At 43.5% G+C, this 15,295-nt stretch overlaps 1 protein-coding gene and 1 long non-coding RNA gene across 2 annotated transcripts in view; both read left to right on the top strand.

The window, feature by feature from the left end:
- The first annotated feature begins 1,247 nt into the window (after positions 1–1,247).
- The window catches only part of nAChRalpha1 (nicotinic acetylcholine receptor alpha1), a 61,688-nt gene continuing 47,640 nt past the window's right edge, over positions 1,248–15,295 (top strand). The window contains exons 1-2 of the mRNA XM_017164706.3: positions 1,248–1,910; positions 6,414–7,181. The gene's annotated coding sequence lies outside the window, so the exon portion shown is untranslated. The remainder of the gene's footprint in view (positions 1,911–6,413; positions 7,182–15,295) is intronic.
- LOC138928805 (uncharacterized) lies at positions 13,277–14,822 on the top strand. Its single transcript, XR_011445188.1, has 3 exons — positions 13,277–13,570; positions 13,676–13,848; positions 13,933–14,822. It is a non-coding gene; the product is annotated as an uncharacterized lncRNA (long non-coding RNA).

Raw genomic sequence — 15,295 nt, 5'->3', positions numbered from 1 at the left:
TTGTCAAAAATTCCTCGAAAGCAGACAAATGAAAGCCAAACAAAGAGGAGAAACAAAAACAGCAAAAGATACAGAGAGAGGGAAAGGACAGCCGAAGGGAGGGTGGCGGCGGAATGAAACCACAATCGAGACCATTATCAATTACACGCACAGCAGGACACGGCGGCAGGACACAGCAGAAGCAGAATCCGAAGCAGGAACAGAAACTGAAACAGGAAGACGGCTAGCAGAGGGAACGAGAAGGAGGAAGTAAAACGCAAACGAAATGAAAATACGCATAAAATTGCAATTTACATCAAATCCATTTGCACCCATATGTACACCCCCACACACACACACACACACACACAAACATCGCAAAGTTACAAATAAAATTCATTCACACGCATAATGAAACTCGCTCTTTTTCCCAGGCTCTCTCTTACGCATCCCCCCAAAAACTGCAAGGGGATAACAGCACGCTGAAATAAGGACAACAATGTTTCGAAATAAACAAACAAATGTGACTGGACGGCCAAGGGGGGTGTGTGCAGGGGGTGGCTGGGGGTGCGATTTCCCGATTAAGCACACGCATCCATCGACTGGGATCGCTGGAGAGTTTTTGGGCCTGAGAAAAATCCACGCCCTATATGTAAATTATTAGCCAGGCCACTTTTTGTCCGCCCAACTCGCGGCGGCGACACAAGTCCCTGGAGTTTCTGGCGAACACTTTTGCGGGTGGCCAAAAAAACCGGAGAGACACCCAAAAGGGAGATGGGGATGCTCTCGTTTTGTAGACTTCTGCCATGTGGCTTTAAGTAAAACGCCCTTTTGGAGTCGCAGCTAAGAGAACATACAGCTAAGAGAGAGTTTTGGTATTGTTATTTTTATGTTTTCGATTAAAAGAAGTTTGGGTAGAGAGTTTATATAGGCTTAATCTAGGTAAAAGCAGGTGATGCCTGAAAAATAATACCCCCATAAGCAAGCCTAACCTTTGGAACTCACCAGCAAAGAGCTAGAAAATCACAAACCATTGCCTACTTACTGGCTGGAAGAGAGTCGCAGGTCCTGTATCTCAGAGATTCAGTGGCAAAGGGTGGCTGCTGATGTGCTCTTTCGCATTTGTCGCTTTGTGGCTCAGCATGCGCAGAGCGGCCAAGAGCGATGGCGACTGCCACACGACCACATCCCGAACAGCATCCGCTCCAAAGGAACTAGCGGCGGCGGCCCCAGCTGCGAAAAAGTCTGCCGTGCAGCGGCGGCCATCAGTAGTTGCCTCAGAGCCCGCGGGTTGAAGAAATCGTACGCATCGAGCGAGTGACAAGCGTCGCGTCTCACCAAACAAAGAAAAGAAAAAGCAGAGCCCCAAAAATAAAGCAAAAAAAAAAAAAAAGGAAAAACAAGTATAAAAACAACAAAAAATACATAAGCCAGCTTACACTGACACAAAAACAGAGCCAGTCCGACGAATATTTTGTAGTTGCAAAAATTAATATAAACCGAAACGAAAATGCTGCCAGAAATCGTAAGCAAATGAGCCCATTGGCCCACGGCTCCCATCAGCGGCTGCTGCAGAGCAGCGAGTCCGAGCCCGGTCCCGCATCAGCATCAGCATTTGCATTCGCATCTGTAACCGCCTCATCAGCCGCATCCTCATCCGCATGCCGCCGCGCGTCCCTGTGTGAGTGCCAGTGCCTAATCGAAGCGAATCACCCGCAATTGCAGTGTACAGCAAACTAATCCAGATTCGCGTCTAAAATTGAGTTTCGTTTCCGGGATCCGGTTTCGCCGCGCCTCTCCCAAATTCGTTGGCCAAGTCGCTCGGTACTAGCTTCTTGGTCCAGGCAAGTCGCGTTGTCGGTCGTCCGTTTCTCAGACATTTTTTGTGCTGCTCGAATATTGATGCCGATGCCAGGCAGCCGCCCTGTAATGTAAGTTACGGTGCGATGTCCCTCTGCCCCACAGCCACTCCCATCCCCACTTCTTGATTAATCCTGCCCCGTTTCAACCTGCTTATCTGTTGCTCCAAAACGTTGCCGCAACGTTCAACGCCCCAGACAGCAGGACATGCAGACAGACAGACAGGCAGGCAAACAGAGGGACGAAAAGCCGAAAGGACGAGGGGGCTTCGGAAATGTGTGTCAGTGTGCGAGCTCACTGTACTTGAGTATTGAGGCGAAGGCAAGCTGAATGTTTATGGCATACCAATGTCGTGAAATTGTTAAAAAATTGTTTTGCTAGATTGCGTTGAGTATTTTTATTTATTCCCGGAAAGAGGTAATACTTTTGCTTTGAATTTAAATAAAGAGTGTCGGTGGAATGTTAATAGATGTTTTGAAAGGCCATTATCTACTAAAAAGTAATTTTAAATATGACATTGCTTTATATTCTTTTAAATTTTATGTTATAAAACACTTACAAACTTTGTATAATCATTAAAACTTCTTGTTTATTGCTTCTTACCATACCTATGCCTTTTTTAACAAGTCTTAAGTACTCCAACATGATATATTTTAATATAATTTAAGCAATCTTTGCAATTGGTTTCTTACTCATCATAAATATTTTGGCTCATCTTAAAGTATAATTATTCCCTGGCTTTTTAATCACAACTCGGTGACTCGTATAAACAAATGCTGACTCGGCTAGGTTAACATGTCTAGGCGGCCTTTGTGTTGATTTTCTCATTTTATTATTACCTCAAACGTTTTTCTCGTTTGCTCTAATGAATACGCTCCGACCTGTTATCCCAGTTTCGTTTGGTGGCCACCCCTCCTCCACCTTTCTTTTGGTTCTTTCCTGCAACCCGTAAGCTGCTGGCAGCTACCTACAAGGTAGCACATTACCCATACGCCAGGTATGCCAACCAGTCAACCAGCCAAGGCAGCCAGCCAGCCAGTCAGTCAGACAGGCTCCCAACTCGTAGCGCTTTTCCTTTGCCTGGTTTTCCCCGCCTTTCCTTTTTCGCTTTTCGTTTCGTTGCGTTTTTGTTTTCTTTGTTATTGTTTTTAACGCAAATTCCCACTTGCTTAGTTGCCTGTTCTGGGTTGTTTTTTATGTGCATGCTGCTGCCATTGTCTTTGCCATGACACACAAACACAAATGTAGCTACGGAGGTATATATATTTATTCTGAACAATTGGAAGCACAATATTAGCACAGAAAATAAGGTTTTTTTTATTAAATAAAATGTTATTTGGACTTTTTTTGAAGGTTTTTAAAGAGGATTTAGAAGATAAATGTTAGTTGGAAAATCCCTAAGTTTTATATAAATGGATTAAGATTTGAAATAGTATTATATTTATTAAACCTTTTCTGGAAATTCATGTTGCCTAACACCATGTCCGCGTATCCCTTATATTATTTTTTCAACTCCTATTGTTTTAACCTCAAGTGTATTATCTCCAATGTCGCTTGTCTCTGTGTGTGTTACGGGCTTTTGTGAGACGCCATTGCCATCTTTGTGCTCAGCGTCTTGTTGTTGTGCAAATATTTGCCTTTTTTGAAGTTGATTTTTGGTCTTCGTCTGAGCGCCTTTTGTTGCTAGCTCAAGTTCCTCCACCAAAGGGCCCCATGCCACGGCAATATGCTGATGAATCGTTGCTAAATTGAATATCGAGTGTTTATTTATATTGGCCGGCAAGTGTCACGCCCGCCACCCAGTGTCCCGTGTCCTGCGCTCAGCAAATAATTTGAAATTGATGTATTATCTTGGACGGAGCGTGGCACAATTGTCTCAGACTCAGTCTCAGTCTCAGTCCCAGTTGCCGAGCTTCCTTTTATGGTGCTGCACGCTTAAGTAGTTTGTGCAGCGCAAACAAAATTAAGCAAGTTGCAAGTTGTTTGGACAAAAGTTGCTGTCACAATTGTTATTTCAGCGCTGCGCAGCGGGCGGAAAAGCTCGAGTAAACAATTTATAGAATAAACGATAGGGCGGGTCAAAATACACAGTCACAGACCGACCAGATATTAAAGCTGACTTTGCCCCGATCAATATACAAATGAATCAACGCCAAAGGGGACACCGGAGAGTAGCAGACAATAAATATAGCGAAAATGTAGAGAATCCCCAAAAATATATATTTTCTGCAATGCAGACGCAATCGCAATCGTTATTTATAACTGAGAAATCTGTCACAGAGCGCAATTCGATTGTGGCTGAAGTTCCCATAAATTGCTTTGTCGTTGGCCATCGCAATTTATAGCGCATACTTTCTGGGGCTTCCGGCGGAAGTCGCCTCGACTAACTAAATATTCAAGGCAGCTCATTAGTCCCGGGGATTCCCTCGAGTAGAAAGGCTCTGCCGCAGGCAGGCGGAGCATTGGGAACGTGCTGTTGCATCAAATCTGCGCTTTAACTCGAGTGCATTATGCACCATTCCATTTTCATTTCCATTTTCCTGGAGGAGATCCCCGGACTCGGAGCTCGGGACTCGAGGACCATTGTTGCTGGCGATGCACTTAGCTGACCTGCAGCGCCTGAAAAGGAGTGCTCCACTCCCTGCAGCTTTTTTGGTTGAAAAACTGCCCGCATTGCTGCTCCTTTATGCTCAGATACAGATGCTCAGATACACAGATACAGATACCCAGATACATTGCCGTCGCTGTCGCTGTAGTAGTAGTTGCTGATGGACATTTGCTGGCAGCTCTTGTGCCTTCGTCGGGGTCCGTCCCTTTATGCGCCACAAATGAAAATGCAGACAGACAACGGGCGCCAGCCGACAGCAGCAGCAAAAACACCAACAAGAGCAACAACATCGGCAGCCACGACAGCCACGTCGTCTGACGATGACGTCGCATTTCTGGAGACAATGAAACAAACTGAACCCGGCACAGATCCCAGCCGAGTTCGTTGACAACTGTGTCTCCATGTCTCTCTATTTTCCCCTATTCCCGGCAGGACACTTCAAGAAAAATATTTAAATTATAAAATATTGATTGGGAAAAAAGTTTGAAATACTGCTAGAAGAACTTCGGAACATTTTGATTAATATAAAATATAAATTAATAAAATAACTAAACAAGGATAAGCATTCTGCCTATCTCAATAACTCTCCAACTCTTGTCGTTCGGCTTTCCACTTACTTCATTTAAAAAGCCAGAGGATAATGGCCAAGTTATATACATTTTCGCTCTCTGCATATTTCTATTTCTATTTGCTGCCTTTTCACATTTATTTAACATGCATTTGAATTATGAGCCAGCTGAAAGGAATAAACACAAAAAAATAACCGAGCAACTTTGGCTTTAATTCATAATTATTTTTATGTCAGCGCACTCATTAAGAGTTGCATTTGTTGCTGTTGCTGTTGCTGCTGCTGCTGCTGTGCTTTTCATTCCATTTTCAGCTCCCTTTTTTCCCATTTTCCTCTTGCATTTATCCTGGCTTTGTCATTTGCATTTCACATTTGGACTCCTTTTGCATTTCAAACGCTCCAGCTGCACTTTTCGTTTTTTTTAAATGGCCCAACAGTTTCTGCCCCGTTTTGCCTTCTGTGGGACTCTTAATTGCAGTTCTCAATTACTGAATGAAAAGTAATAATAAATTGGACGGCAAATGAACTTTGTTCATCGAAAGAACACACTGCAACTGCACTTTAAATTTGCTTTAATGAATATGACAAAAGTTTATACGAAAAAATTCTTCCGAAGCTCAACTCTTTTAATGCTATTTCAATTTAACAACTCAAAAATATATTTAAAAAAAGAAAGAATTTAATTTTCCCCTGGCAATTTGTCAACTGGGTGTGGCCCCTGAAAAGCCCCGACCAAAGCATCCCGGCTTCAGATACACACACTCTCTACCGGGCACATATATATGTAAGTCTGTGTACATATATAAATTATCATTGCCAGCCAAAACTCAACTACGATAAATTGCCAGGCAACGGCAGCAGCAGAGGAAAAATCTATAATTTACACAAAATTCGTTTCCGCATGCGAACGCTTTTCCAATATAAATTGTTCCCATTCCGTTGCCGCTTTCCCAGCGCTTATAACATATTCATATTGATGCTACCAGAAATGGCCATAATCGTCCCACCAATCCGACTGGCGACCTTAGACAGCTCCCGATAGGAAGTGTGCCAAGTGAATGGCGAAAAGGATCGGGTCCTCGACCAGTTGGCAACTGTTTCTGGTTAATTTAATTTATGTACAGTGCTTTTGCCTGCCAGCTTCCGTCCGTTTCCAGGCTAATTGATAGTATAATTTCCATTAACATTTTGCAGGGATTGTTACTTTGATTCCAGCAGACAATGCCAAGTTTTAGTTAGTTCATTAGCCTGTTTTTTTCCAGGGATAGTACAATGACATCCAAAATATTAAAATTCTGTAAAACTAAGACATGATAATTCCTACTTATAATTTGATTAATGGTTTTGCAACCATTTCCTGTAATTCCTTGCCTTAAATTTAATTTTTAAAATTTCCAGCCATACCGAAATTCAAGACTGCTATCTGGAATTGCTTCAAACAAACAGCATCAACAGAACCACATCAAAAACATCAACAAAGTGCTGCCAGCAACATAAAACGTAATCAGGAATTTAAGTAAAAACGTAAAGAAACCGAAACAGCAGAAGAACAAAAAAACAAAATAGGAAAGGCAGGAAGGAAGCCGAAAACATGTTTATGGAATTGTCATTGTTAACGAGCAACTGACGACGCAACAGCTCAAGGCATGTGGCAGGAGCAACATCAGCAGGAGCAACACTGAGCGGCAGCAGCAACACAGTAGCAGCAACCGAGTAGGAAAGCAAACACACTCCGTAGGTAGAGGTGTGCTGCTGTAAAGCAGCACCATTGCTGCCATTAAAATAGACGCCGCGGCGCAACAGCAACGCTGCCGTCGTCACAATCAACGCCAGCGACAACACCATCCACATCATCGCCATCGCAGACGACGACGGCGCAGCAGCAGCAGCAGCAACAGCAACAGCAGCAACATCAGCGGCAGCAGCCTGTTGGGCGGTGTGGGCGTGGCAAGCAGCTGTCCCTTGTCCCAACTTGCCACTCAGCAACTAATCGACGATCCAGGCAGCAGCAACAACACTGGCGAAGACGACGGCGGCGCAGCAGCAACATCAACGCAGCAGCAGCAGCAGCTGCAACATTGCAACTTGCAACATCAGCAACGAGCACGACGGCGACGCTACGACTGCCTGTCATCTGTAGGCAATGCAACGCGCTGTGCAGCAACGGTGAGTACACTGACCACAATATATATATTATGAACAAGCTATATTTTTCCGTAACTGATGGAGGAACAATATCTCAATCAAAAAGAGGGGCGATATTTTACTTTCCTTTGTATTTATTATTTAAAAAATATTTTAAACTATTTCAGAAAATATTCTAAAAAATTTCACAAAGGTGCCTCAATGGGTCTTAAGATTCAAAATTATTTTTATGCTCTCTTAAAACTCCCAATACCAATAAATTTTGGGGACTTTGGCCCCTCAAGGACCACGCAAGAAGGCCTCCTACGCGAAACTCAATTATCGCATCTTTACAAGTTACATCCGAGAATTTCCCACGACCATTACGTGATCTCGTGTCAATCTTGTCACCAGGCCCGGGGCCAACTGTAGATGTGAATGTGAATGCGAGAACGTGAATCTGTGCCGCGACGCGACTCGACTCGGGCCTTCGCCTGCCCATTAGCTGTCAGGTTAATGCACCCAAAATGTTAATAAAACACAAACACACACGAACGGAGCGGCGTACATATGAATTTATGATAAGCACACGCAGGGGGGCATATAGAAACCCAGGGAGTTGGTTAGCAACGCTGGGCAGAGGGACTGGGACTAGCATGGGGGAAACAGGCACTTTAAAGTTGCGACAGCATGACGTGGGCAAACTTTCAGCGCGACTTGTGCTAATGAATTCCCCAGCACACGCCCTGTCAATGTATCTGTGCCTGTGTATCTGTTGTTGTGTCTGTTAGCACAGGGAAAAATTAAGACCCGAAAAAATGTTTTTTAATTTTTTTAGGAGATTTTGAAAGAGTTTATCGAAGTGACCATCTTAGAATAAGAAATTAATATTCCCTGAATTAAATAAAGGTATCTCTGCTAAAGTATGGAAAGTTTCTCGTAGTGTATCTATATCTGTGTCCCCTGTATCTGAGTGTGTGCCACCGACAGTCGTATAATTTCTAATGCGATGCTTTTATGATCGTTCTGCACACAAACACACTCGGAAAAACACCCACGGGTGCTGATGCTGCCACGCACGTGCCTCAGCCTACTAGGAAATACTATATATCTAAGCGTGTGTGTGTCTGTATGGAAATTAAAATGCATAAAAGGATAACAGCAGTGTTGCTGCTGCCGTTGACAAACCACAGGCCCACATCGAAGCCGCTAGCTGTCGGCACAACATTGTCATTGTAGGCAAATTTCGCCAGAGACTGCATCGACCAAAAAAATAGAAACACGAGCAAAAAAAGAAAATAATAAAAAAGAAAAACAAACAAGAAAGGAAGCTAACTTCGGCACGCCGAAGTTTGTATACCCTTGCAGATTGGTTTTGATGTTTATATTATAGATTTAAATGCTGAAAACACTCACAAAACAGAGTTTCATTACATTATGTTTACAGTTTGACAGTTACAGTTTTACATTCCCAGCTTTATATATTTTATACATTTACCGATCGCTTCTATGGCAGCTATATGATATAGTTGTCCGATTTTTATGAAATTTATACCAAAATTCTAGAATAATAAAAAAAATGTATATCTCAGAGTAAATAAAAATGCGTTGAAAAAAAACGAACCTATAATTTTATTTCTATTAATTTCCCGATCGTTCCTATGGCAGCTATATCATATAGTCGTCCGATTTTCATAAAATTTTTACCAAAATTCTGGAATAATATAAAATGGCCATATCTAAAAAATGGTGCAAAAATGTTGAAAAACAGCAAAGTTATAATTTTTTTTCTAAAAATATATCGAACATTTGTATGGCAGCTATATGATATAGTCGTCCGATCCGGCCCGTTCCGACATATATAGCAGTGAGAGCATATAGAAGACTATATGCAAAGTTTCATTCAGATAGCTTTAAAACTGAGAGACTAGTTTGCGTAGAAACAGACAGACGGACAGATGGACAGACGGACATGGCTAGATCAACTCGGCTGTTGATGCTGATCAAGAATATATATACTTTATAGGGTCGGAAACGTCTCCTTCACTGCGTTGCAAACTTCTGACTGAAATTATAATACCCTGCAAGGGTATAAAAACGAAAGCGAAAGCCCCTGACAAATTGTACTGCAGGGAAAATTGTGATTTTCGCGCTCATCAGCAGTGGCAACAATGGCCCCAAGTGCACGTGTTGCAGGGCAGGCCACGTCTGGTTTAATTTTAGCACCGGTGGAACCGGATCCCTGAGTTAAACCGAGCGGAGCCGGTGCCGTTGCCGTTGCCTACTACACCTTGACACTACAAAACGGGGCGTATACGTAATACACACTGCATACTATTAGGCGCTCATAAAAAATGTAACGTTGTCGCATAAAAATAGATGTCGAACCCCCATGCCGGTGACAGTTCCCAGCTTTTGCTTTTGTTGTTGCGGCTTAGCGAAGAATAAACCATGCATAATGCCCCCCAATGTTGTTGTCGCCTTCATCAACATTTGAGTTATAAATTTTTATATGATTTGAGCACGACTTGTACCATAATTACGTTGGTGTTTGTGTGCTGGTGTGTGTGTGTGTGTGCCTGCTTAGGTATCATAATAAAATGTTCAACATTTTATGGCCGCACTTGAAGTTTCGTGTAGTTAGTGTTGCCTCGACCAAGTTAAAACCATCTTATCGGCGACACAGAGAAAAAATAATAACAAGTTGCTTGTTATGAAAGTCTTAACATTTGAATTAATTATATTAGCAAAGTTTATACAACTTTCTAGAAGGATAATAAAAACAATAGTATTTATTGATGTTGTATTAGTTTTCATTATGAATATTAATGAAATCTAAATCTGTTAAGTCCCCTTAGGTGGCTTGATATTAACTTGTATTCAGTTTTAAAAGAACATATAGTAAATATTATTTAAATGTATAGTTTGTCTTGCGATAGAACCTGACTGTGACACGTTTATATCCCAGAAGCAATCATTATTACGATACAAGCAAATGCAGAGTTGATGGCCAATTTGGTGCTACTTTTTTCCGTGCACTTTTTCTGGCCGCTTGTGTGTGTGTGTGTGTCTGCCTCTGTGATTGCGTCCTGGCCGGAGGCAGTTTGGCCCGAGGGCCGAGGAAGCAGCGATTATTATTGGCAATCAAGTGGAGTGCCATCTTGCCTTTGGCTAGTTCAGTCTCTGATTGCAGTCGGCATGTCAGAAGAGAGAGAAAGAGCTGAGAAATTGCTCCTTTGGGTGGCTTTCCAGCCAAAGGATACATGCACTGACGCAAATATCAGATTTCGGATGGAGAAAGACGCTCGTAAATGGAAATCAAATCAATCCAGGAAAAACTCCTCCAGTTGATAGAGCTTCGATTTAGGGTTAAATATTTTTACGTTAGCCTCACTTGGCTGTCATCAGTATTCGCTACCGAAAAACCAATCTATTCTGCCTCCAATCTATACTGTTTTGTGAGCTATTCTCGCACACTCGCAGTTCATAAGCCAGGAGCAGCGTGTAATATGCCTTCGATAACATTTTGCTCGTGTGACAAATTTGAGTCGCAGCCCAGAAGAAATCGAATAGAGAGCGCTTGAGAGAAGCAGGAAAAGTTTTCTGCCCGGGAAAGAAGGGTCTGGATGCCTGGCTGGCAAAAGGACAAAGTGTTAAATGTTGACATGTCATGACATTGCAAAGGCCTGAGCCGTAGAAGGACCAACTAAAGGAGGATGGACGCTTCCTGGACACCAGGAGACGATGAAGACTGCTTGGTCAACGGCCGGGGGATACACAGAGATAGAGAGTAAGAGAGAGAGAGGCAGCATCGCCGGAACGAGCGGCTTACGTGCTGACAGCTGACAGGCGAACCAATGAACTACGATATGACATGGCCGCCATTTTGCCTCATTCTGCTGGAATAACATTTGCTCTGAGCCTGTGTGTGTGTGTGTGTGTGTGTGTGTGTGTGTGCTCGCCTGTGTTTGTGTTTGTGCGGAACATCAACTAATATTGTCAACGCAACATTCGACTTGTTATCCCTTCCGCTTGTCTGGCTTCCTCTTCTTCATTTCGGCTTAATTTCGTTTTGAACTCCTCGTCGGCCATTTTGTCTCCCCGCCTCGCTGACGCTGTCTCCGTCTCTGTTTCTGACTCTGTCTCTGTCTCTGTCAGTTATTTGCAGAAATTTATTGAAATTGTTTGTCAAATTCCGTTTACTTGTTTTTCGCATTTTGCCAAAATTTCCTTCTTTTTTTTCTGCCAGCACACCAAATGATGACAAGGACAACCAGGCTTCCTTCGATGTCCTCTTGCGCCATTTTCTTTTACTCTGTCTCCTTTCTCTCCTCTTTTTGTCCGCATTTCAACAATAAGTGTGTGTGTGTGTGTGCTTGGCAGTTAATCTAAGAACTCGAACTCGAGCGGGGCTATATGGCCGCTTCGTGCCATATCAACTATAAGTTGGTCCTTAGTGCGACCCCGTCCTCGCTCCTTTTTATAAGTTGGCGCTATAAAATGTTGCGCCATCCCCTGTCTGCCAGTGTTTGTTTTTGCATGCAATTTTCGCAGCTCACTTCTCTTTCTACTCTTTTTTTTTTTTTGGTGGTTTCACTTCAGTTTTAGGGCGAAATAAATAGGACGCCGGCGTGTATATAAATATATTCAAGAAGCGATTCAAGACTTTATTGATGTTGCTTGAATTTGAATGACATTGTAAAATTACACGCAAATATATGCAGCCACCGAGCAAAAAAGACAAGTACTCCCGGCTCTTCATCGAAGCAAGAGCATGATGGCAAGGGAACTAAAAAAAACACAGAATAAGAGAAAAAGAAATTTGGTGTTCTAAAAAGTTTTATGTGCATATCTATTACAACTTCCAGGCTATGTGTGTCATATCGGACAACTGTCACATACAAAAACTGGAGAGTCTGTGTATGTCTTTTGCATAAACCATAATAAAATTGGCCAAGGGGTTGTTTTGTGGGTTGTTTTTGAGCCATATGTCTTATGTAAGTGGCTGAAAAAATTTGCTGGAATTATTCCCGCTCAGGCATGACTTTATAAAATAATAGTATAACAGATTTCTCTGTTAAATTCTACTCCAATAACTTGATGAATCCCACAAATCCTTGATTGGCTGAACTTCATCCACGCGAGATGATTGTCACTCTTCAGATTTTCTCGTTTCATCCAAGAAGCAGGCAAGCAGTCAGTGTCATGTTCTTTGTCAAACCCCTTTTAAGCCCAATCTCAGGAAGTATTTTTCCCTCTTTCAAGCTTGGTACATGGAGGACCGAAAATTACACGATAACACGGCACCGAGGACACTCATCTAAATATAGGCTAAGGCCATAATAGGCTCAAGACTCCTTCATTCAACACTTTTTAGGCGGCGGCACAAAGTGGCGCCAGCATGAAAGCAATTCGCACCCACACTCGCCCCGAAACCGAGGACCTCATTCACAAGGAGGCGGCAGAACAAAAAGGAGTAGCCGCCGACACACGCACCAAAGACAAAAGGGCTGGCTGGCTCGAAAATGGGAAAAAACGAAGGAAATGAAACGAACCCCTTTCAAATTTCCATCGGATTTTCTTTGTTTTTTTTTCGTACGCTTTTCTGGACAAAAGGTGGCTGCGTGCTTTCATTTAGAAGGATATTCCGGCCAGGTGGGCCAAACTGAATACGAAATCCCGGCAATCCCCGAAACAAGTGAAACAAGTATTGTGTGCCAAAAATAAAAATGTCAATTTGCCAAATGTCGGCGAGCGGAAGTTTATGCTCGAAACTCGGGTGCAGGTAAAAACACGGAGAGAAAAAAGAAAACAAGAAACCGAAACAACTTCAAAGCCAGAGTTGAGCGGAGAGCGGTGTCAAAGTTACCACAGCAACCCCCACCGACAGTGCAAAGTAATTTCCGAAATATTGTACTCAGACACTCGCCCTCACAACCCCAACTCAGGCCAAACGAAAGCCAACCCCCAAATCCGAGAAAGAAACCACTTTAATTTCCTCTGGCTCCGGGACGAGAACGGAGCCGGATCCCCCATATATACATATGTATATACAAAGGGTATATCTTTCGCACCAGTCGCATTCATGCGGGTTCTCGAAATGATTCTGGTCCTGGCGGCCATGACTCTTCTGCCTAAGCCTTTAGTTTAAAGTGTATTTAATTTAAATGACTTAAAGGGCAGCAAATTGCTCTGCCAGCAGAAAAGCTGTCTATAATGAGTTCAGCTGCCGCTTTCGGGGGTTGGTTGTGGCAAAAGTTTCCACCGAAGACCAACAAGTTCGGCGGCAAAGGCCTGGAAGCTGTCAAATTGTATGGCAACCAGAAAATGTTGTAAGGACCCTTTCGGAAAGTTTCACAAAACCGGTTAAAGCTTAACTGCCCCGCCATTACCAGGACTTGCATTTGACGTATCGACCGCCAAGCATTTCGGTAAGCCACAGTCTCGTTTTGCCAAAAGGTGAATTTATAAATGAAATGGCGAAGGAAATGGAGTTCTCCTTTAAAACACCCCCCCGTTTCTTCCCTTTTCGGCAGGACTCACTGGCCAATTTCCTTGCATTCGCAGGAGGCAGGCAGGCCGGCTGATTTCGGTTCGTTGACTGGAAGCAGTGCAATTCGCGCGTGCAACGTAATAAACTGTCTTGGCTGGAAAAGCGGGTAGTGGGCGGTGGAAAACCGCAGTCAGCATCACAGCTCCGTGCCCACGGGTGAGACAGCAAACGAATCCTGGGGATCCTGCATCTGGGCCTGGCTGGCTGCGTTTAAAAACTTACTTCCTTCCGGTTTGTTAGGCGGCACAAATTGCACGGCGGCCAGGGAAACTCGAAAGGGGAAAAGCGGGAAATGCCAAATGCAGTGATACAAATGCGATTTTCTGGCAGCGCCAAAAGCGGAAGAGGTGTGTAACGTACACATTTACAGGCACACACACACACAGGACCCACAAAGTGGCAGGCAGAGATTTAAGACTTTGCCTGCTGACACTTTTTCAAGTTGATGGCGCCGCCACACACACACACACACAGAGCAGACACACGGGCACACACGCGTTACACTCTATTTGGCAGCGAACCCAACTCAAAATGCCGTGGCGGAAATTATTGAACGCACTCACACACATGCGCCGATAGCCGGAGGAAGGCGGAAAAGCAAAAAACGAAAACCGAAATGCGAGTGAAAAAAAGAGATTCGCACACATTAAAAATGCAAAAAGTCAACGACTGCGCAGGAAAAGCCACTGAAGCTCAGCTGAGCATTATAATGCGAGAAATATATTCATGCGATTACAATAAGAATCGAATAATGCGGACACCCTTTACCGGGGTGTATGTGTGTGTGTGTGACGCCTCTGATTCCTCAACTGATTCCGGGAATAAACCGCACCGGAAAGCCAAAGGACCTCAGATAAGCCAGAGTGCCAGGGTGAAGTACCTGAGGGCCACAAAATCAATGCAACTTGGGCCTCAATCATGGAGATATGATATTGCCTTGATTTATGGTTATTTTCCATTTAATTGAACAGCAGATCAGAGCCGAAGTCTTCGGCGGGTGCCTTTGCCCGATATATTCCGGGCATGCCATTGTAACTGGCACATCCAATTAATGGTGGCCGAAACTAGCGTCGAATGTGTGTCGAGTGTTCGTACAGAGACTGTTAAATAAAATATGGAGGCGAGCGGCAGAGCAGAGTCGAGACTCTTGTGCTTGGCCCTTTTTTTTCGCTCGAGCTTGTTTGTTTGCCGCTTGTTCGGCTTTCGTTTACTTTTTCCTCGCTTTTTCCCAGCTTTTGCCAGCATTTTTTGCTTTTTTACTTTTTGTTGTATTCTCCTTCGTTTTGCACATAAAATGGTTGGAAAAAAATGCGTGTGTGCCACTTAAGTTTACATTTTCATTTGCTTGCCCCAATGACTTTTGCCGTTTACAATCATTTTTTCCGCTCCCTGCCCCCAGCTTCCCAGCTCTCAGCTCCCAGATTGCAGCTCGACGACGCTGCGACTCCCCAAAATCCGCTCCCCCATTGGAAATTGCGCATTAAATTAATTTTCAGCTTGTTTGAAGTTCTGACCCGGCCAAGAGTAGAGGAAACAGCAGTAGTAAAACCGGCAAATAGAACATAAAGTCGTGTATTTTATGCCAGCTGCATGGTTTGCCATG

The sequence above is a fragment of the Drosophila kikkawai genome, chromosome 3R (genome assembly GCF_030179895.1).
Source record: "Drosophila kikkawai strain 14028-0561.14 chromosome 3R, DkikHiC1v2, whole genome shotgun sequence".
Classification (NCBI taxonomy): Eukaryota; Metazoa; Arthropoda; class Insecta; order Diptera; family Drosophilidae; genus Drosophila; species Drosophila kikkawai.
This window is presented reverse-complemented; position numbering and strand designations above follow the sequence as displayed.